Source organism: Gracilinanus agilis, chromosome 6, assembly GCF_016433145.1.
Source record: "Gracilinanus agilis isolate LMUSP501 chromosome 6, AgileGrace, whole genome shotgun sequence".
NCBI classification, from domain to species: Eukaryota; Metazoa; Chordata; class Mammalia; order Didelphimorphia; family Didelphidae; genus Gracilinanus; species Gracilinanus agilis.
Window position 1 is genome coordinate 96,830,727 of NC_058135.1, and position 21,804 is coordinate 96,852,530.

The 21,804-nt window shown below is 36.9% G+C and overlaps 1 pseudogene; it reads left to right on the forward strand.

The window, feature by feature from the left end:
- LOC123252306 overlaps positions 1-16,403 on the forward strand; it is a 155,619-nt pseudogene extending 139,216 nt beyond the window's left edge.
- The last annotated feature ends 5,401 nt before the right edge of the window (positions 16,404-21,804 follow it).

The following is a 21,804-nucleotide window of genomic DNA, read 5'->3' on the forward strand; positions in this document are numbered from 1 at the left end:
TGAGAAAGAAAAATACAAAAGGATTGATCATCAACAAATAAATATTATTCTGTTATTTCTAAAGCTCTGCCTATATAGCAAGTCATGAAACTCCCTAGAAAGACTAGGAGAGGTTGTGTTCTGCATAGGGAAGTCAGTGAAATCATGGATTTTTAAAAATAAGTCTCAGATAGTATTTAGGTCATGTATTCTCTTTGCTAAAGCTATCCAAAAAATATGAACTTCACCTAATCATGTTTCATCTTGAGCTTATGTTTGATAGGGTTCTCGATTGAGAGGCATCACAACTTTCAACGAAACATCTTTGAAGCTCATCCCATATCATTCAAGTTCGGTTACTCAATTTAAAGTCAAAGGAATCCTCTTCAGTGTAGGATTCCATATTAAAGACTTCAAAAGGAATGAGATGAACACAGCTGCTGACATTTTCAGGCATTGTGAGGAAGCTATTTAATTTGCCTCAATGCAATTCTTTCACAATTTGGAATAGAAGAGAGATATTGAAGACAATGAAGGACTCCTGCTGAGAGTCTTCTCCTTTATATTGTAAAAATCAACCCACAGGTCCACATACCTACCATGAAGTCAATATATAAGATACACCTGTACAGTATCAAATGCTCTCAAACTGGGAATGCCATTTCATCCATTCATTTTTGGATAGATAGATAGATAGATAGATAGATAGATAGATAGATAGACAGAGATAGATAGAGATATGGATATGTAGATATGTATATATAGAGATATATAGATATTTTTAAAGCACTATTTCCTAATATCTAGGCTGAGGGATCTTCAAATCCATAGCACACACTGAGCATCATCATTCTGATTTTGATTTCACTTGAACAAAATATGCATTTGTGGCTCAGTATAAAATGAATGCCTCTGTAGCCTGAATGAGTAATATGTCTCATATATATGTGTGTGTGTGTATGTATAGCTATTATTAAAAAGTTTTGTATATATGTGTGTAAAAATTTACATATATTGATATGCTTTATAAAAAAAAAAAACTAAGACCGTGGTTCTTAGCATTCTTTTGGGTAATGGATCCTTTTGGCAGCCTGGTGAGCCTATCTCCTTCTTCTCAGAATAATACTTTACTTTAAATGCCTAAAAATATATACACATTACAAAGGAAAATTATTTTACTGAAATAGGACTGTAAAAAGATTTTAAAGCTGTTAATGGACGCCAGGTTTAGGACCTGGAGTCAAAAAAAAACATTACTGAATTCATAGTGCTTTTTGGTCATTGGGTATTTCCAAAATCAATAGATATTATTAGAACTACCATCCAAAGGGAATCCACCAAATGTCTTTCCTAGAAAAGGGGGTCCTCATAATCAAAAGGTTTGGGAACTATTCTTTTGGGAAAATAAACCTATGGGATTGGGTGAATATTATGTTACTCAAGGAACATGTGACTCTTCCCCTGAACCAAAGACTGTAAATGTGATGATCAAAGTGTTTTTTGTTCATGTAACTATGTCTCTGTGAGGGGTTATTTTTATGAAGTCAAAATAATATGCTGGGATATTAGAAGAGAGGAAGAATTGAATTTCTTACTCTGTCTATCTCTTTGTAATATGGGCATCACCATTCTCCATCAACTCCTTATTCTCCTAATGTACATGACTTACTCTCTCATCACCTCTTTCTGCCTCAACCCATATTCAGGAAAAAGTCCCCACAGAAACTATTTTTTCCATCTTATGCTGTGGTGGTGTGTGCACCATATCTCTCACTGCCCCCCTCCCTTTCCCAAGAATGACACATATTTAATATAAGAAATTGTTACAGTTGATCATACATTTATCTTACACTGGTTTTTGTGGATTTTAAAATTAATAGTCAATGTCTCCAAAGTATAATATTTATGGAGATTTGTTAGTATTTAACTAGAGAGTTAGAGAACACAGGAAATGTTCCCCACTCACTTCATGTGGAAGAGAGAGCTAGAGCAACAAAGACTGGTCACCACTCAATTCACGTGGAAGAGAGAAGTAGAGGGGCATTACCCGAAACTTACATACAATCACACAAAAGATGCACGTAAACAGAAAGGAAAAGGAATCGTGGGTAGTACAGAAAAGAATCCTGGGCAATGCAGTTCCAGGGGTTCAAGATTTTCCAGCTAAACATTTTCAACACTAATTAAACAGAAATATAAGGAAACCTTAAAGAATAGATAAGTTTGGGATTTAACACATACTGTCTCTAGATGGGAGAAAGAGAGGAAGGAAAGAAAATCCCTGTTTTGTATCAGTTCTCCCAAATGAAAAACTTAGCAACAACCAATTCCTCCAGTTGCTCTTCTTTTTTGGTCATCGTGGGCAGACCCAGTGGTGGCAGTGGTCATACTTGGGTGGTTAGTTCTTTTCTTCCAAATTTCCTGCTCCGAGGGTCTGAGCTTGCCTCTACCTTCATACATTTGCCCCCTCACAAGATTTCGCCTCTGGGCAAAGGGAAGATGACATAATCTCTTTAAGACAAAGGATCTCCTTCATCCATGGATCAAACAAACTGAAGATTTCTGGGTAGACTGACAGACTTCATCTCTGTACATATATACATACATACATGCATGACTGCATTCATATATATGCAATTATATGTATGCATGTAAATAAACATATATATGTGTGTGTTTGCTTGTCTGATTGTTTTAATTGAATACAATGTGATTACTCTTTCTTCTAATCAAGACTGTCACATCTTTTTGCTCCTGTAACATATTGCCTCCTGTCCACAATCCATTCAGCCCTCTATCACGTTGCTTTGAGCAATCGGCTCTTCTGATCTGTAGTACCTAAAAGGCATATCCACCTGAGCCCCATTCTGTTTCTGACAGTCTTTTTTTCCCCTTAAAAACATGACAAGCCACCTCTGTCAGCAGCTTTCAAACCAAAAGAAGATTCAGACTCTTTTCAGAAATAGCAGAGACTCATAAAATCCAAAAAGATGACTAGCTTCAAAGTTTGGTGTCTAAGGACCTTTTATTTTCTCTTTAACTTTGGGTGCATAAATCAAAATTCTGCCTTTTATTAGGATCAAAGGGACACAAAAAGTGGGGACCCTTCTCTACTTAGCATGTTTTTATTTTTCAATTAACAAAAACAAGGAGAGAATCCTTTCTGAAATAGTTTTTTTTTCTTGTGGGGGAGAGAAGAATTTAAATTTATAATGCTATCATCTTCTGTTCATTATATATTGAGTTCAAGCTGAAAGAAAAGTAGTACTTCAGCCTTACAAAAGTAAAGGCCATTCCTCCACAGTGACAACCACCTGAGTGATTTAGAAACTTCTTTCCTTTGCTTCCTATCCAAACAAGTAACTTATAAGGAAGGGTTAGAAACTAGAACTGAGATTTTATTGCTATAGAGAACTCCCAGATGAGGAATACTTTCTTCCACTGCAAGCCAGCATGTTCTCCACAATTTATAGTCTTGTAAAGTTACCTCGAGCATAGTTAAGTGACTTGTCCAGGGACACTCTGTTGGTATGTGTCAAGTGTGGGTTAGCTATATCCATCTATAACACCATGTTACCTCTCCAACTGACAAGGAAATAGTTGCTATTATACTTGGATTGTCCACATTAGATCTCTACTCCCAAACTCACAATTGTTGAATGCTGCACTTCAGTTTTCGTCATATGAACCTAGCCAAAGGTTATGTCTTGTAGGTGCTATTTCCTAGTTTTCTTTAATAATATCTTCAATTTCTAAGTAATTTCAGTGAAATGGTTCAGCATGACATTTGCCTAGAGGCAAGGAGATGGCCTATAAGGACCTGGAATCCTTGAACTTTTTAGAAAATATTTTGATAACTTTATTTCAATATAATTTATTTCCTTAGCAATCATATGTATTTTTATTTCTTGTATTTAAAATCAAGTCAAGTGGGAGTAGAAACACAGAAGAAAAACAACAACTGCTTGAACACATGGGTTGATGGGGATATGATTGGGGATGTAGATGCTAAACGATCACCCTAATGTAAAAATTAATAATATGAAAATAGGTCTTGATCAATGATACATGTAAAACCCAGTGGGATTGCATGCCAGCTACAGGGGAGTGGGAGGGGGGAAGAACATGAATCATGTAACCATGGGAAAATATTATTAATTAATTAATTGAAAATGTTCATTAAAAAAATCAAGTCAACAAGCATTTAAAAACGAAGAAAATGTTCATAGGCTTCATCAGACTGGGAAAATGGTCCACCACACATACGTACACACATTCACACTAAGGTTAGGAACCCTTGGCTTGGCTAAATCCCCCAGAGTTCCCTTCAGTCCTCTAATCCTATGACTTTGCCCTCTATCATTTCTAAACACAAAGCTAGCACGATCATCCTTTCCCTTTCCAATCTTGGCTGACAATGATGTAGTCATGGAAGGCGGATGGTGAAGAAATTATTATAAGCAGCATGAATTTGGTCATTATTTTTTTTCTATAAATTCACCAGGAAAAGATTCAACTAAAGTTCAGTGTTTTAGGTAGTCAGCACAACCAACAACATCCCTCCCCTCTCTCCTTCTGCTTGGCAACATCTCTGAACCTCAGTTTTCTGACCCACCTACCATGGTTGGTGTCAGGATCAAACGAGAGAGCATCTCGAAAGTGCCTTGTCAACCTTAAAGTGTTCTACAAAGACAAGCTAGCATGATGCTCGCTCCCCTGCAAACATGTATGGCCACACCATGAGCATCACGGTCAGAAGTAAAGGTCAGTCCATTGGGGTTTGGAAGCCAGTCACTCCAGGTTCGTTTGAATAAACAAGGCACAAAGGTTGCTGGAGAAGATTTGCTGAATACCCTGCAAGCACCAGCAAGCAAGGGATTCTTTCTGTAGCATGGACCATTCCAAAAGAAAAACTACCCCAGAAGTTGCAATGACAGGGACCATCAGTTGTGGAGGAAGGGTGGGGGAAGTGGCTCAGAATATATATTCTGGTCTCTTCATAAACAAGGCAAGGATGGCTGATGATCAGAGTGGTTCATATGTCATCAGCTGGCATCTTTTTGCTGATTTGAGAGCCCTGTAATGGTTTATTGACTTAGCCCTCACTTTCCTTACTTCCACAGTAGAAGAAACTCTTTTCTTATTATTTAGTGGCAAATGATTTTTGAATAATGAACTTGGAGGTGAAATGAAACTTTAAATGAAACAATAGGGATAATTGAAAAAGTGCAAGACACAAGTCATTTTTCTCCAGCCAGAAATAGCAGTACTGTATGCAGCCCTTGTCTCTTAGATGAAAAAATAAAAATAAACAAGAAAGTCTCTGTAACGTTAAGAAATTACTATTGCAGAATAAGTGCTATCTGTCTTAAAAATTAAATATGGTAGCAAAATCTCAGAGTCAAATTTAAATAATGAGTTCTGAATAAATTGCCATCATTTCTCAATGGTGAAAATATTGTTTTTATAGTTTTCATTCCAATTTTCTCTTTCTTCATTAACCCTTTGGCAGATATATCCCATCAAGGAGTCCAGGTAATTATTGTCCTAGAGTAGTGATTTCAGCCTTTCAAGTGTACTTTTTTTTTTTCTTTTGTGAGAAATAGTTATTTGGGAAATGTTCATTCTCTAATGCATAAACTATTCATATTGACTGAAGAGGAGAGGGGAATGAGGATGGGTAAAAAGTGTTAGGTTCTATTCCTAGCTATCTCTATATTACCCTACTCAGTCATTTTTTTTAATGAGATTCATTTTCCTTTTGTTTAAAGTAGCACTCCCTTTTCTTCTCCCTCCATTAAGCTCCTTGAGCAAGAATGTTTTCTTTTTTTTTTAATCTTTGTATCCCTAGTGCTTCCCACCATGCTTTGCACATGGTAAGTTTCTCATAAATGCTACTAAATTATTAAACTACTTTGAAAAATAACATTATTCTAATATTAGTTCTGTAATATTTTGTATTATAAATTTATTATTTAGTATTATAAATTTAGTAATATTTACTATTAAAATGTACTATTTTGTAACATGCATATATGTTTTGCATGCATATATATGTATTTGAATTTTAAAAGATCACCTAAGTGATCTAGTACCAAACACCTCAAAACTCATGACCATCCTTCCAAAAAAAATAGTAAAAGTGGAAAGATATAGAAGCCATCTAAAACTAATCCAAGTCTAAATTGAGCTTTCACTATTATTTTATTTAAATTACTTAGAACTTTGGAAAAATAGAAGCCTTCTATATTTGCTCTAATTTAATATGAAAATTAGATAAATCTGCTCACTTCTCTCAGATCTTATTATCTTATCAGAATTTTAATCAATGCAGTAACCAATCCTAACTTCAGAGGACTGGTGGTTAAAAATGCTTTCCTTCTCTTAAGAGAGGTGGTGGACTCCAAATTCAGAATCAGATGTATGTGTAAAAAAGAATCAGCATATTTGTTTGTTTTTGCTTTATTATACTTCTATGCTACCAGAGACAGATCTTTTTTGGTGATGATTTAGAAATTATAATAATGCTGGTTGGATTTTTTTAAAGTATCAATAAGAGATGTACTTGTAAAGTGCTTAGCACGGTGCTTGATACATTAAAATTCTAGAGAAGTTACTTGGCATAGTGGATAAAGTACCGGGCCTAAACTTAGGAAGCCTTGAGTTCAAGTTTAGTTTCAGACACTTAGGTATATGACCATTGGACAAGTCACTTTCCCCTGTTTGTCTCAGTTTCCTCATCTATAAAATTATCTGGAGAGGGAAATGGCAAAACATTCCAATATCTTTGCCAAGAAAACCCCAGATGTGGTGCCAACAAGTCAGAGATGACTAACATGACTGAATAGCAACAAAATCAAAATTTTATTTGTTATGCATGACGTAGAGGTAGTGATGACTTCTCAAAGACTCTGCCACAGGTGGAAAAACTTTAAATATAAAGCCAGTGGCAGTGCGCTGTCTCATCTTCAGACCAAGTTCATCAACAGAAGATGAATGATTTTGTCTACAGAAACTCATGAACATTATTGAGCAGCATAGAGAGATTTTGTATGTGTTAGTGGAGGAGATACCCATATTAAGGAACTCCTAAATCTTTGAAATATAATTCTGTGCTTATTAGTTTATTTATTATTATTAGTTATTTCTGTTTCCCATGTCCCATGAGGCTAGGTCTCACTCTTGGCTAGGCTTGGAAATTAAAGTCAATTGACTGGCAGATGACAAAATATGGAGATTATGTTGGAGGGACTATGGGAATATTAATACATTTTTGATGGCGTTGGAAATTGGTCCAACCATTCTGGATAGCAAACTAGAATAATGCTTTAAAAAATGATGTAACCCGAAGTTCAAAGTCCATTTGCTTAAGAATCTAGAGCTAGAGAGAAGCCAGATCCTAGACTTTTGGCTTCCAGATTTAAGAAACAAGTCATACAGTCCCAGACTCACTTCAGAGAGAAGTCTTTGAAGAGAGAGAAAGGGAAAGGAAGGAAAGGGAAGGGGAACAGGTAAAGGAGTTAACACTTCAATCTTGTCACTATCCTAAGCTTACTATACTAGAAACTTTGAGGAATTTCCCTTCTGGTGATATCTAAAACTTTCTCCCCATTGAACTGAGATATCTAGCTCCCAAAGGGAGAGCGCATTCACTCTTTGTGTTTGCTGTCTGGCATGTTCTCATCTATATATCTTCTTTCATTTCTATCTGATCTGAACTTGAATAAACTGGTTTATATGCTATTTGATCCTTGTATTCTGTGGAATTGTCATTTGCTAGAGTCAAGCCTTGAATATATATAGTTTTGTGCACTCCTTCCTCTTAAAAGTAATAATCAGGAGTGCAACTTTAACCAAAAAACCATTTCCCCTCAACCAGAGGTTCCAAACTTTCTCAGTTCACAATGCCCATAATGTCTTATTAATTTTTATGGCATCCCTAGGGATTTATAGAGGTTTCACGTTTATCATCAAATATTCATCTGCAATGTTTCTTTTTTTTTTAATCCTTACCTTCTGTCTTAGAATCAACATGAAGTATTGGTTCCAAGGCAGAAGAGCATTAAGGGCTACACAATGGGAGTTAAGTGACTTGCACAGGGTCTAGAATATATCTGAGACCAGATTTGAATCCAGAACCTTCTCTTCTCCTTCTACTCACTGAGCTCCCTAGCTTCCCTAGACCATATTTCTCATGGTGACTCTGTGAGGTTGCTGTGATGCCACAGATTGCCTCACTGCTCAATTTTGGGCCCATAACAATATTTAAGAGGACAAATAGATATAATTCTATTTATAGCCCACTATTCTTTCTCTGAGAAGAGTGTCCAGCCTCTGGCCCCAACTTGCTTCTTTTCCTCTGGGCAAGAATCAAAGCTTCCCTTTGCAGAAGGATGAATGGAAAAGTCTGTGGAAATTTTGATTCCCACCTCCCTGTGAAGCACATTGAAACAGAACCACATGGCACACATAATATACATTGACAATACAAACATTCCCACCCAACCAACAGAGTAAAACCCAGAGATCCCACTACTGAGCATATGTCACAAAGAGGTTAAAGACAGAAAAGTCCCATATATGCCACGCATTCATTGAAGCATTTTTCATACATTAAAGTCATCTGAATGATCATATCCCATCCTTTTGATTAAATGGATTTCCCTGGAGGTGAGGAGGACCCATTCAGAGAAGCAAAAAGTCACCCAGTCTTTGTTGCATACCTTTGTTTTGTTAGAGCTAAATAAACTTTCTTTTATTGCTTCTTCTATGAACTATGAGTTGCTAAAGAAACAATATTTAAACTAATAATATACTTTGTGATTTAGTTTCAAATCTGCCAGAAGGAAAAATTAATGAATTTAATATTAATCTAAATCCAAACCATGATGTCCACACTGTCCCTCATGTCCTCCAATACAACTCTCTGATTCAAGACAATTTGAGCTAACATTTATGTGAATCTTGAACAAGAAAAAGATCATGCTATGTTAAAGAACAATTTTCAACTAACATCCTGAAACTAATCATCACTCAATTCCTTCTTGGACCACTTGCTGGTAAAAGTTCCTTCCTGTTTTCAATATACTGACTTTGAGTTACAAAAGAAAAGACATCCCTAGTCTAGGTACACACCAATCATTTCAGGAGATAGGTGGGAGGAAATCATACCTCTCCATTTCAAAGAAAGGTCTTAGCCTTTGTTCTTCCTACTTTCTTGAAAGAAAAGTCTGAAGAGAGCTTTAGGCTACAGAAATAGTGTTAATATTTCTAGATAAACTAAAAAGGATGGTTGCTTAATAAACTTCCACAGAGTGCTTCATTTCATCTGAATATTGAACCTGAATTAACAGGGTGCCCTAATCAAACCTGCTCCTAAGAAGATCCATAAGTACATTTTGCCTAGGCCAATGGTATAAATTTTCTTCTCTAGCTGCTTATATAGGAGTCCTGGAACAGTATTCTTCAGAAGAACTAAGGTTAAGTATTGCCCAAACATGGAAAATAACATAGTGGCTGTGAACAAGATACAATACATTACAAATGTAAAATCATGTAGAACTATAATGGCTGTGGTCAAAGAAATAAATGATGCAAAAAGGAGATGGGCTAATCACATAGCAAGAGCAAGGGATGGCCAGTAAACAGCCCACATTGGCATTTTCATTGAACTGAGGGTCCCTACATATTGGGTGTTCCCTCTGTGGCAAACAGATGAAAGGATATAGATAAAATTGATATAGAATGATCAGGCATTCATAGGTTGTAATCTGAATTATTTGGGATAAATACCCCACATTAGTGAAATCATAGATTGATTAGAATCAGAGTAATAGTGGGGGAAGGAAGCAGGAACATGCACTCATTAAGCACTAGGCTCTGTTCTTTAAAAGCTTTCCAAATATCTCATTTGAGATAGCAGAAAGGTACGGGTGAAAATACTTGAAACTATAATTTCATGACCTAGAAGTTCCAGTCTTGTTTATATGCATTCAGGTTATATACAGCCAAATACTCTCATAAATGCAGGAACAACAATTTACCAGATGTCTAAGTCCCACTGACGTATTGTGAACATGATTCCATTGAAAAACAATTCCCCTTAGAGATTCAGTTCCACAGAATTTGTAGGGTTTCTTTTTAATACCTTTAATAATTGAAATCCCATGTTAATATAATATTCAGTTTGCCCATTTCCTATTTTTAAAAAATCTATAAATAGAAAATGGAAGGTTGTTCTAACATTTGGGGGTTTTTGCTCAAGTTATAATTAATTTGGATTAAAGTTCTATAACAAGTAGATAAATAAGTGAAAAAATATTTATTAAGTGTCTACTATGTTTGAAGTGCTATGCTAAGTGAAGGGAAGGAATTTGGAGGAGGATGTTAGGGGAGTAAGGCTACAAAACCAAAGAAAATCTCTGCTCAGAAGGATCCTATATTTGAATGAGGGAAATGAGCCCATTTGGTTAGGAAAGTTTCTGGAACTATAGCAAGGATGTAAAAGAACACATTATCCTACCCCATCTAGAAGCAAAGGCAAAGTTGTTTTGATAATGATTCATAGTTGTAGTGCTTGAGTGAGAGGAGGAAACTGAGTGTGGCAAGAAGAATGTAGAGATGGCCAAAGAAGTGTGAAGCATGGCAGTGTTTGGGAGAAAATATCTCTAGTCGGGGCAGAGGAGCCCCAAGGTGGAAGATCCCTCTGGAAACTCTAATGTCAACAATGAGGGTTGGTGAGGAGGCTATGAAGAAGGTGACTAAAAAGGAACAACAGCACATAGTACGTATGACACAAGTATGCATGTGGAAATACAATGTGGAAAGCAAGTTATTCTTCATCATCTTTTGCATTTCATAGAGTTTTCTATTTAAAATGGCAGGACCAATGTTACATTAATATAAAACAGATCCATGCATTTGTAACATCATGAATCTACTAGAAGTTTGCTGGGTTAGTGGTAGTTTTTTTTTTAAATAGTCATTTCACTTTCTAGTTTTTTTTAACTATGTGCATAGTCACGTCAGATTTTGTAATTTGATATCCAGAAGGCTTTCTTATGCCTTGGCAATGGCAGAGTGTAACAATAATGACTTGTGTTGGTGCACAGCTCCTTTATCTGGAGGGCTCAGACAGTGTGAAATGAGGACTAGGTTATTACTATACCTATTTTCCAGATGAGAAAATTTAGGTTTGCTGCCTAGTCAGTAGCAGAGTTGATATATGTGTGCAAAAAATGGTTTGTGAGAAATTCAAATATTTCACTTCCTTTACAACAGCCACTATCATACCCTTCCCAACTCTAACATATCATGATTTGGTCCCTAGACCTATGAAAGGTGAAGCAGAAACATTTCATCCTACTTTATTTTTTTCCTCCTCTTACGAACAGGGACATGGATTAAGGACCATAAACTAGGATACATTAGAGAACCCCTGAAGCTCTCCTAATGTAGAGAATTTTATTATGAGTGTGTGTTCAGAGAGGAGGCGCACCTCAGATGGGAAGACTTGCTGAATCCTCTTCAGGGCTGCCCATCTACCTTTGGTGACCACCTGCCATCCAGCTCTCACCTGTGGCTCCAAGTAGGTGTAGCAGGAGTAGTGGCCATATCGTGTCCCCAGATGAGTCAAACCAGGTTGAGAATAGCAGACAGGAGCAGTAGTTTAGGGACTTATCCTAGGGCTGTTTCTACCTGAATTCCACTGAGCATAAAGATCAATTGATCATTTAATCGATAAACATTTACTGAACACTATGATGTAACGGACATTTTACTAAGTGCTGGGGATTCCAAAAGAGGCAAAAAGCAATCCTTGCCTTCAAGGAGATATAATGAGGGAGACAACATGCAAATAAACACATATAAACAAACTATATGCAAGATAAATAGAAAAAATTAAAATAAGGAAAGCATTGGAATTGAGAGAGGCTAGGGAAAGCTTCTCTATAAAATATGGGGTTCTAGTGAAGACTTAAAAGAAAAAGAGGGAAATCAAGAAGCAGAGTTGAAAAGGAAGAGTATTTTGCCATGAAAGATGGAGAAAATGTCCAGAACCAGGAGATGGAGTGTCTTGTTCCAAGAGATGGAATGTCTTATTCATGGAATGATGAGAAGGCCAATATTATTGAATTGAAGCGCACATGGATGAGAGTAAGTATAAGAAGACTGAAAAGATAGGAGGAAGCTAGGTCATGAAGGGCTTTGAGGGCAAATGGTAGGACTTTGTATTTGACTCTAGAAACAATAGGGAGCCATTACATTTTATTTCTAATAAGGAGATAGCATGATCAGACCTGAACTTTAGGACAATCACTTTGTTGGATGAATGGAAGATGGTTGAAATGGGGAGGGACTTGAGGCAGGCAGACTCACCATTAAGTGCCTGCACTAGAGTAGCAGCAATGTCAGAGGAAAGAAGGGGACTTATTTGAGAGATGTTACAAGGGTAACATTGGCATGTCTTGGCAATAGATTGAAGGGCGGGGATGAGAGGTAGTGAGGAGTCAAGGAGGACTTCTAGGTTTTCCCTCTAGAGAGTAACTGGGAAAGTAGAAGGGAGCAGGGATGGGGAGAAGGAATCATTAATTCCATTTTGGACATATTGAGTTTAAGATCTCTATTAGCCTTGCAATTTGCAATATCTGAAAGGCAAGTTGGAGATGTTAGATTGGAAGTCAGCAGAGAGTTTGGGGCAGGCTAGGTAGATTTGAAAATCATTAGAATAAAGATAGAAATTCAATCCATAGAAGCTGACAAGATGACCAAGTAAAGTGTTAGAGAGAAGAGAAGAGGACGCAGAATAAAATCCTGAGGATCATCTGTGCTAAGAAGGCTCAATCTGGATGAGGATCCAACAAAGAAGACAGAATTGTCAGATAGGTAAGAGGAGAATTAGGACAGAGTTATGTCCTGAAAGCTTATAGAGAAGAGAGTATCAAGAAACAGAGAGGAATCTGTATTGTCAAAGGCTACAGATAGGTCAAAGAGAAGGAGGACAAAAAAAAAGCCATAGTGTTTGGCAATGAAGAGATCACTGGTAACTTTAAAAAGAGCAGTTTCATGAAATGAGTTCAGAACCAGATTGTAAGGGATAAAAAGTGAAAGAAGAGAAAGTGGAAGTACCAACTTTCCAAGGAGTTCAGCTACAAAGGACACAAGGGATATAGGATCATAGTTATCAGAGACAGAATGATCAAGTGAGGGTATTTTTTTCAGAATGGAGGAGATATGGAAATATTTGTATGCAGCAGGAAATAAACCAGTAGACAGGGAGAGATTTAAGAAAAATGACAGAGGGGCATGTAGGTGGCTAAGTGGATAGAGCACCAGACCTGGAGATGGAAGGTTCTGGGTTCAAATATGGACTCAGACATTTCCTAACTATATGACCCTGGACAAGTCATTTAATCTCAATTGCCTAACTTTTGCCATTCTTCTGCCTTAGAACCAATACTTAATATTGGTTCTAAGACAGAAGGTAAGGGTTTTAAAATAAAGAATAAAAAGACAGAGTGGGAATGGCAGCAATGACAATCTGTTGGAGAAGATGGAATGGAATAGGGTTACTTGAACAGGTAGAGGGGTTAGCCTATGAAGAGTGAGGCCATCTCATTATATGAGACAGTGATGAAGGAAGAGAGAAAAGCAGTGATAATCTGAATGATAAGAAATTAAAAAGGGGGAAAGAGGGAAGTCATAGTGAATGGCTTCATTTCTTTCAGTAAATTATGAGGCAAGGTTCTCATTTGAGAGGGGAGAAAGAGAGCCACAGGAATTTTGAAGAGGGATGAAAAGTTTGGAAGAGCCATTGTGGAGAATAGGACAGCAAGTTTACAATGGAGATATGGGACTTCCCAGGAGAAATGGAGGCCCAATGATGAATTCAATGAGAATGGTTGCATGATTTCTCTACCTTAGCTACCTTCATTCACCAATACATGTGAAGCAGTGAAGGTAGCAAATGGCAGAAGTGATCCCACCAGTCAAAGACAGAGGTGGCATATCATGGCAGATGGAGGACTGGCCTGAGATTCAGGAATAGCCTGGGTTCACGTCCTGCTACTGAGATAGATAGAGAGATAGATATAAAGAAAGCAATGACATGTTAAAATAGAGATAGTGATGGATTGAATGATAGAGATGATATGATACATTAGAGAAGGGGGAATGGATGGATAGATGGATGGATAGATAAATAGATAGATAGATAGATAGATAGATAGATAGATAGATAGATAGATAGATAGATAGATAAGAGACAGGTGGAGAGAGAAAGAAAGAAAGAAAGAAAGAAAGAAAGAAAGAAAGAAAGAAAGAAAGAAAGAAAGAAAGAAAGAAAGAAAGAAAGAAAGAAAGGGAGGAAGGGAGGGAGGAAGGGAGGAAGATAAAGGAAGGAAGATAAAGAAAGAAAGAAACATAGATAGATAGATAGATAGATAGATAGATAGATAGATAGATAGATAGACAGAGAGATGGATAGATATTTACAGTATGACCCTGGGCAAATCTCTTAGCTTCTCAATACCCCCAAGCAATTCTCTAACGTTGTTTATTAGAACCAGACTGATGGAGGCAATTTATGTACCAGGAATTCCCTGTACCATTGAAATTACAGGTTGAGGCAAAAATCATATCATTCATCTGATTGCTCATGTTGTAAGAGCAAGTTAAGGGTTATGTAATGCTTTCCTATCAACAACCCCATGAAGTAAACACTTCAAGTCTTATTTATTCTCTCTCCACACATGAGAAAATTAAGGTTCAAAGGGATTGGCACAGGGTCATCCAGCAGTAGCTGGATATCAGACTATATGAGACTGAAATTTGGGTCTTCTCTTTCCAGTTTGAACTCATATTCTAACTAGTTGACATTTCTATGGAGTCATTTCTCTGAAGCTTAGAAGTGGCAACTGAGGAATATTTATATGTAAAAACCATTGTCGGCAAGACACGCAGGTGTACCTCCTCTAAATCACAGAACAAGTCAGCAAATGAACCCTATGCACCTTCTCCCCACAAACAATACAAATTTCTTTCCTTGAGCTGCTTTGAACCACTGTTTGCAAAGCTCTTTAAGGCAAGCTGGAGAATCATGTTTGGGAAACAAAGGACTTTTTAATTGCTGCTGACAAGAATGAACTCTCTGAAACAACAGCTGTGTCTTGAGATTACATTACAAGGCATGTGAGCAGGATGCAAAGCGGCCCCATAAAAAGATGAAGCACCAGCTGCTTTGCATCGTCTCTGAAAAGATGCCCCAGTCTGTGAAGTCTAATTTCAACTCCTGTGGGATACAGCCATCACACGCTTATTGAGAGAGATTGAGGAAAGACATTTGTATTTGCTGTACCTGGGGGTGGAAAATAACAACAAGGATCCAGGGAGACGGCGGTGGAGGTAGCGAATCAATGGGCAAGATTGTCCTTGTCCACAGCCCCATAATCAAGCTTTGAAAGTTGGTTAGTGGCAATGACATCTGGCTATTAAAAGAGTTGTCCCAGGAGATTGTTTCATTCTATCTTTCTGTTCGTGGAGTGTCTGCTCCTAGGTGTAAATTATGGACAAAAGAACTCATTTGGAGAAATATTGACCCAGTCATACTTCATAGGTTTATTACTACCCTGAGAGAAATGAACCTTGAGAAATTATAACTGCTGAACTACAATGGTGATCCTTTCATAAGACAAGCCTCAAGGGGAAAGGATGAGAAGGTTAAGGTGGGAGGGGAGGGGGAAGAGAAGGGAAAGTCTGGAGTGTTTGAGACGAAGAGATAAGTGGATAACAAATGATATAGAGATTTATCAGACACAGAAATGATATGAACTTGGAAAAATATGACGCTCTTCAGATATTTATATTTAGGGGAAAATGAGAAGTGCTGAGTTCTGATCTTACTAGCTATATGATTTTGAGGAAGTTATTTTTATTTATCTATATATAACTCAGATATGTTTGGGCATGGCCAGTTGGGCTAAAATGAAAGCATATTAAAGGGTCCTTTGGAACATATCCATACTGCCTAACATGGAAGTATCTGTGTCCCCTACTGCCCAAATAGGGTAGCCTCCTTTGATTGGCTGCCTGCATCTAAAACTAATAAGACTGGGCGACCCATTCTTTCTTTCTTTCTCCCTCTCTCTTCTGCTGATCTTTTTGACCACTCTTATCTGTGTGTCCAGAGAATGAATGTCACAGTTCATGCTCAAAGTAGGTACCATGAACTGAATCTATCAGAATGGAAGGACTATCCTCCCTTGCTCTCTCTTTTACTTTGGCTCTGAAAATCGGCATTGGGATGTTTGTTTCTCTTCTGAGTTGTTTGTCCTCTTTGGTTTCAGGTGCTAAAGGTGAATCCCCATCACCCAGGAGTTGAAGCTTATGGCAACCTTGAAATAAGGATTGCAGGTGGGATGGTGTAGCCAGTCAACCCAGAATGAAAGCCCCAAGAAGTCATGATTCCTGGGACTATGCAGGTTTAGACTTGGAACTTGGACGATGCTCTCCAGGAACTGAGACAAGCTATGAACCTGATCCTCTCCTCCCCAGATACTGAAGTGATACAGGGAAGGAGGAAGATTATGTCTTCTTCTGATTGGGAGAATACTTTGTGTATTTCTGATTGTCTTATGAAGTAAATATCTCTGTAAAAAAGCTAATCTGACTTTTAGTGGCTAAATGGAACTAGAGTTCAGAGGATTATTCCCTACCCATAGAGCAACGCCAATAGTAGAGACTGGAGCCATTGAGATGGATGACACTTAAGATTTAGCATACTTAGCTTTCAGGTGGTAGGGACCAGAATGATTAGTATTACATATAAAATGGCAATAATACTTACATATTTTATCTCACAAGGAGAATGTTTTGTACATCTGAAGTGAGGAGATTAGACAAGATTATCTCTGATGTCCCTTGAAATTCTAAAGAAAAATTTTCCACCACTGTCTTTGGTGATGGCAGACTCCACCACAATTGGAATCCACTAATTATGAGGATTGAAAGGAACCTCAGAGACCAATTGATACTACTTTTGCCTGAACAAGAATCCCTCGACAATATACTGACAAGTAACCACTTGGCCTTGGCTTGAGATCTTCCAATTAGGGAATCCCACCATTTTCTAAGGCAAATTTTATTTTGGAGTAGCTCTCATCACTAGGAAGATTTTTCCTTGTGTGGAGACCAAATATACCACTTTGCAACTTCTATTAACTAATCCCCATTTTCCCCTCTGGGATTAAACAAAACAAGTCTAATATCTCTTCCACACATGATCTGTCTGTCACATATTTGCTAAGAACTATTATATCCTTCTTGCATCTTCTCATCTCTAAGCTAAATATTCTCCTTCCTTTAACCCAGTGGTTCCCAAACTTTTTTGGCCTACCACCCCCTTTCCAGAAAAAATGTTACTTAGCTCCCTGGAAATTAATTTTTTTAAATTTTAATAGCAATTAATAGGAAAGATAAATGCACCTGTGGCCATCACCGTCCCCCTGGATCACTGCAGCACCCACCAGGGGGCGGTAGTGCCCACTTTGGGAATCACTGCTTTAACCCATCTTCACAAGGCATAATTGTGAGGCATTTAACCATCCAGACGGCCCTACTCCAGAGATTCTCTAGCTTATCAATAACATTTTGACATTATTATTATCAACATTAAGCTTTTCTTCCATGAAAGCCCTTGATTTTTCTCTTTAGCCAAATATTCTCCATTTCGTGAATAGGACATATTATGTGAGGAAGTAGAAATTGAATGGTTCCATTTCTAATCTAAGTTTGTACTGGAGAAGCATGTTATTAGACAAGAATTGATCAGAAACTAGTTAGAAGTCTGGTGAAAAGTAGATCTAGACTAGTAGATCTCATTTAATAGCATGAGATACAATAAATTCCAAATGGACAGATGAACTAAATATAGGAGATCACACTATAAAAAAACCTAAGGGATAATTAAAAGTTACATCTTTTACAAATGTGGATCCAAAGGAATTTGTAACCAAACCGAGGATTGATAATAGTATAAGATAAAATAGACAAAATCAGTTATATAAAATTAAAAGGTTCTCAAACAAATAAAATCAATGCAGCTAAAATTACAAGAAAAAGAGGGAGAGAGAAATGTTTATTAAATATCTCTGATTAAAGTCTGGTCTCCAAAGTCCAAAGGGAATTGATATAACTCCATAATGTGGAGTCATTACTAGAAAGCTAAGTAGTCAAATATAGTTCAAAAGAAAAATCATGATTGTCAAACATCTGAAAAATTGTCTAGTATCACTAGCAATCAAGAAACGCAAAATAAAACAACTGTGATATTACCTTCTACGAATCAAGTTAACAAAGATAGAAAGTTTAGCACTGAAGATGCTAAGAAGAGAGGAATACTAGTTAACTGCTGATGGAGGAGTGAATTGATATCAAACCATTACCAAACCAGAAGTTAATATACTTTTACAATATGTACATACATTTAAGTTTATAAAAGTTAATTAAAAAATTAACCCTGGAATCTCATTACTAAAATTTTCATCCCAATGAAAGCATTAATACCACAAATAACCCACATTTTAATAGTATGATTTTTATAACAAAAAGATAGCAATAAGATAAAATATCTACAATAAGCAGGTAGCAATTGACTGAACAAACTATGGTTTATGAATGTAATAGCTTATTACTAAATTGTGACAAATGACCATCATGAAGAATTCAGAAAAACTTGGGATAATGTTTTTTGAAGTGGTTCAAAGGAAAGAAAGCAAAGTCAAAAGAATAATATTAACAATCAGTACACAGTGTAAATAAGGATGACACTGAGTCAACAAAATTTGTCATTTTTAAGCTGTCAGAAATTTTTCTGAGTTAGAATGTATTTTGTTTCTTTCAAAAAAACAGATATAAAAATTTTAAAGTAAAAGCCTTTATTTGGGGCTTTTAATGACTTCACTGTTCTCCCTAAAACAATTTCCCATAGCATTTAAATTTAGATATTTTCTGGATACTGGCCCTGCTAAAATAGAATATAGCATCTTTCATATGGTAGGAACCAGTGAGTAAGAGTTTCCCTTAACTCCCTTTTTTATACTTTATGGTAAGTAGCAGGAAAAATGTATTAATAGGTCATTTCTAGACAAAAATGTGGAGTTAACTAACAACTTGTTTCTACCTGTATTCAGGCTCTTCTCTTTTTTTTTTTTGCTAGAAACAGGAGTCATGGCCTCTTAAAGAGAAAAAAGTCACCATTCTGCATTTAGCTGTATTCATATTGCATTTCTGTACCTTTGGTTTATATTGTAAAAAGTCACATAATAAACAATGTCATAATGTTAAAAAAAATTTTCCAAATGCAATCCAGCCCAGTCTCCTTCTACAATTCATTTCTGGGTTTTTTATTATCCAACCTCAGGGTCTCACCAACAAATGAAAGGCAGAGTCTCATAGTGGAAAAATTCTGGATTAGGAATTGGAAGTCCTGGCATCAAACTGGGTATCTGCTACCTATGTGACTGGGCAAGTAAATCACCTGTCCAGGCATCAGTTTTATAGACATCAACTGTCCCTTTAGAATAGAAGTTCATTGAAGACAAGGACTGTTTTGTATTTTCGTCTGTAAGTTATCAAAGTTTAAAACTTCATGGACTCTTGGGACACCCCATGTAATAGACAATACGGTTATATCACACTATTAAAGTATACGTTTTTTCATCAGAAGTAAACTACAAAAGTGGAAAACATTGAGTATCAGCTATAATCAGACAACTGAACAGTTTTGCTTAATTATTTTCATGAAACAGGCAAAGGACACATATTTATTGGAAAGTACCAAAACAAAATGTACCATTCATCTCTTTCTATATATCTTCCTAGATTTGGAATCACTTTTCACATCATTTTCATTCACATACAAACACAGGGAGATTTTGTTGCTAAAAAGAATATGGAACAAAGAAACCAGAGGAGAAGTCACCACTAAAATTGACTCCAGCTTGCCTCAAATTAATGTACCTGGAAACCAGGGACATCACAGCAGGGTTAAAGAAGCAAAACAAATAAACGAAAACCCTCGCCGTGCCATTTCTGCCTAGCTCTTCTGTAGTTTTACTAAATAGAGTCTCCAGAATATTCTGAAAGGATGCTTAATGCTAACCTGGGATATAAGAGGGGCTGAACAGGAATTTCTAAACCCAAGTAAGCACAGTGGGATCAGGAGTCTGAGCTGAGCAAGAGAAAAAGAACACAAAAAGATGGACATGCCAAAGCACTTGTCTAACTGGATTGCTGCGTCAGATTGCCTCATATTTAGCATCAGGAAAGAGCTAATAGTGAGGGAGGTTATCAAACTATCTCTCTGGGGCCACACTAGTAGACAAAGACTAGGAAATGGCAGCGGAAACAGCCACAGAGACACCCAGCAGAAAGCAGATGAGGTCTCCCACAGAAACATTTTCCTTTAGAAAGCAGCATAAAGGAGAATAGCAGAGAGAACCCTGATTACATCCCCAGAGAACATCAGAAACTTGGCAGAATCAAAGGCCTCGAGATCTTTGCCATGCTGCCTTGGCCATGTTTTCTTCTACATTTGTGCCCCCTTTTACATTCTATGATCATCCATGTTTCCTACCTGCGTTCTCTCTCCTACTAGTGATAGATAACCTATAGGAAAATGTATTTCTGCATTAATGGGGGAAATATTTCTTGTCACTTATTTTTCTTTGCACTTTTTGTACAAATAATCATTATAAACGGTCTCCTGATAATATTCTGAAATTTGTATAATTTAATAAATTAGATGTTGTTTTGAATTAATGTGTCCTTTGACTACTCCCACAATTGGGCATGAGGAGGAGGGGATGCTCCCACACCAATAGTGTGCCCTGTTTCTGTGACAATATTAAGGGGCACATGTAAGGGAGGAACCAGGTGTTCTGCAGTGAAATTTTACTGGAATCTAAGAGGACTAAGGCTAAATGAACAAACTTGTCCCTTCCCTTTGCAATTCAGAATTGTATATATTTTAGTTCTTTTGTATAGTTTTTTACCTTACCTTGTATCATAATATAAGGGGTTTTGTTACCACCCTTCTTTCCCTGATAGGCAAATGTCTTCCCTTCCCCATCTGTTAGGAACTGAGATATTATTTACATCAATCATAAACTACATAATTTCATTCTCTAGTCAGTTCCCCAGCTGTTCTATCTACTCTCTTCTCTAACACTGCAAGTTTCTTCTCTGAGACACTTTTTGTGCAAATAATCATTATAAAGGGTCTCCTGATAATATTCTGAAATTTGTATTTAGTGGTTATGATAGTATCCAAACTTAAAAGTAATTCTATCTCCCTTCTTCAAGTTTAATTTGAATAGACTTTAAATAGTGGTACTAGATGTCTTGATGTTTTTCATACAGTATATAGATTCACTTAAATAATCTTTTTTTTTAAACCCTTGTACTTCAGTGTATTGTCTCATAGGTGGAAGAGTGGTAAGGGTGGGCAATGGGGGTCAAGTGACTTGCCCAGGATCACACAGCTGGGAAGTAGCTGAGGCCGGGTTTGAACCTAGGAGCTCCTGTCTCTAGGCCTGACTCTCACTCCACTGAGCTACCCAGCTGCCCCCAATAATCTTTTTTTTTAAATGAATGATTGGACTCAAGTATTCTCATTGTTTCCAGAACAAGTCTGTTGGGCAAATTATATGTGGTTCTACTGGGCAATAAAATTGCCTTTTCATCCTCTGATAGTAGTACCTGAGAGAGGTAAGAAAACCAAACTATGTTCCATCCTTTCCTCCTCAATTTCCCTTTGGAAATGGAACA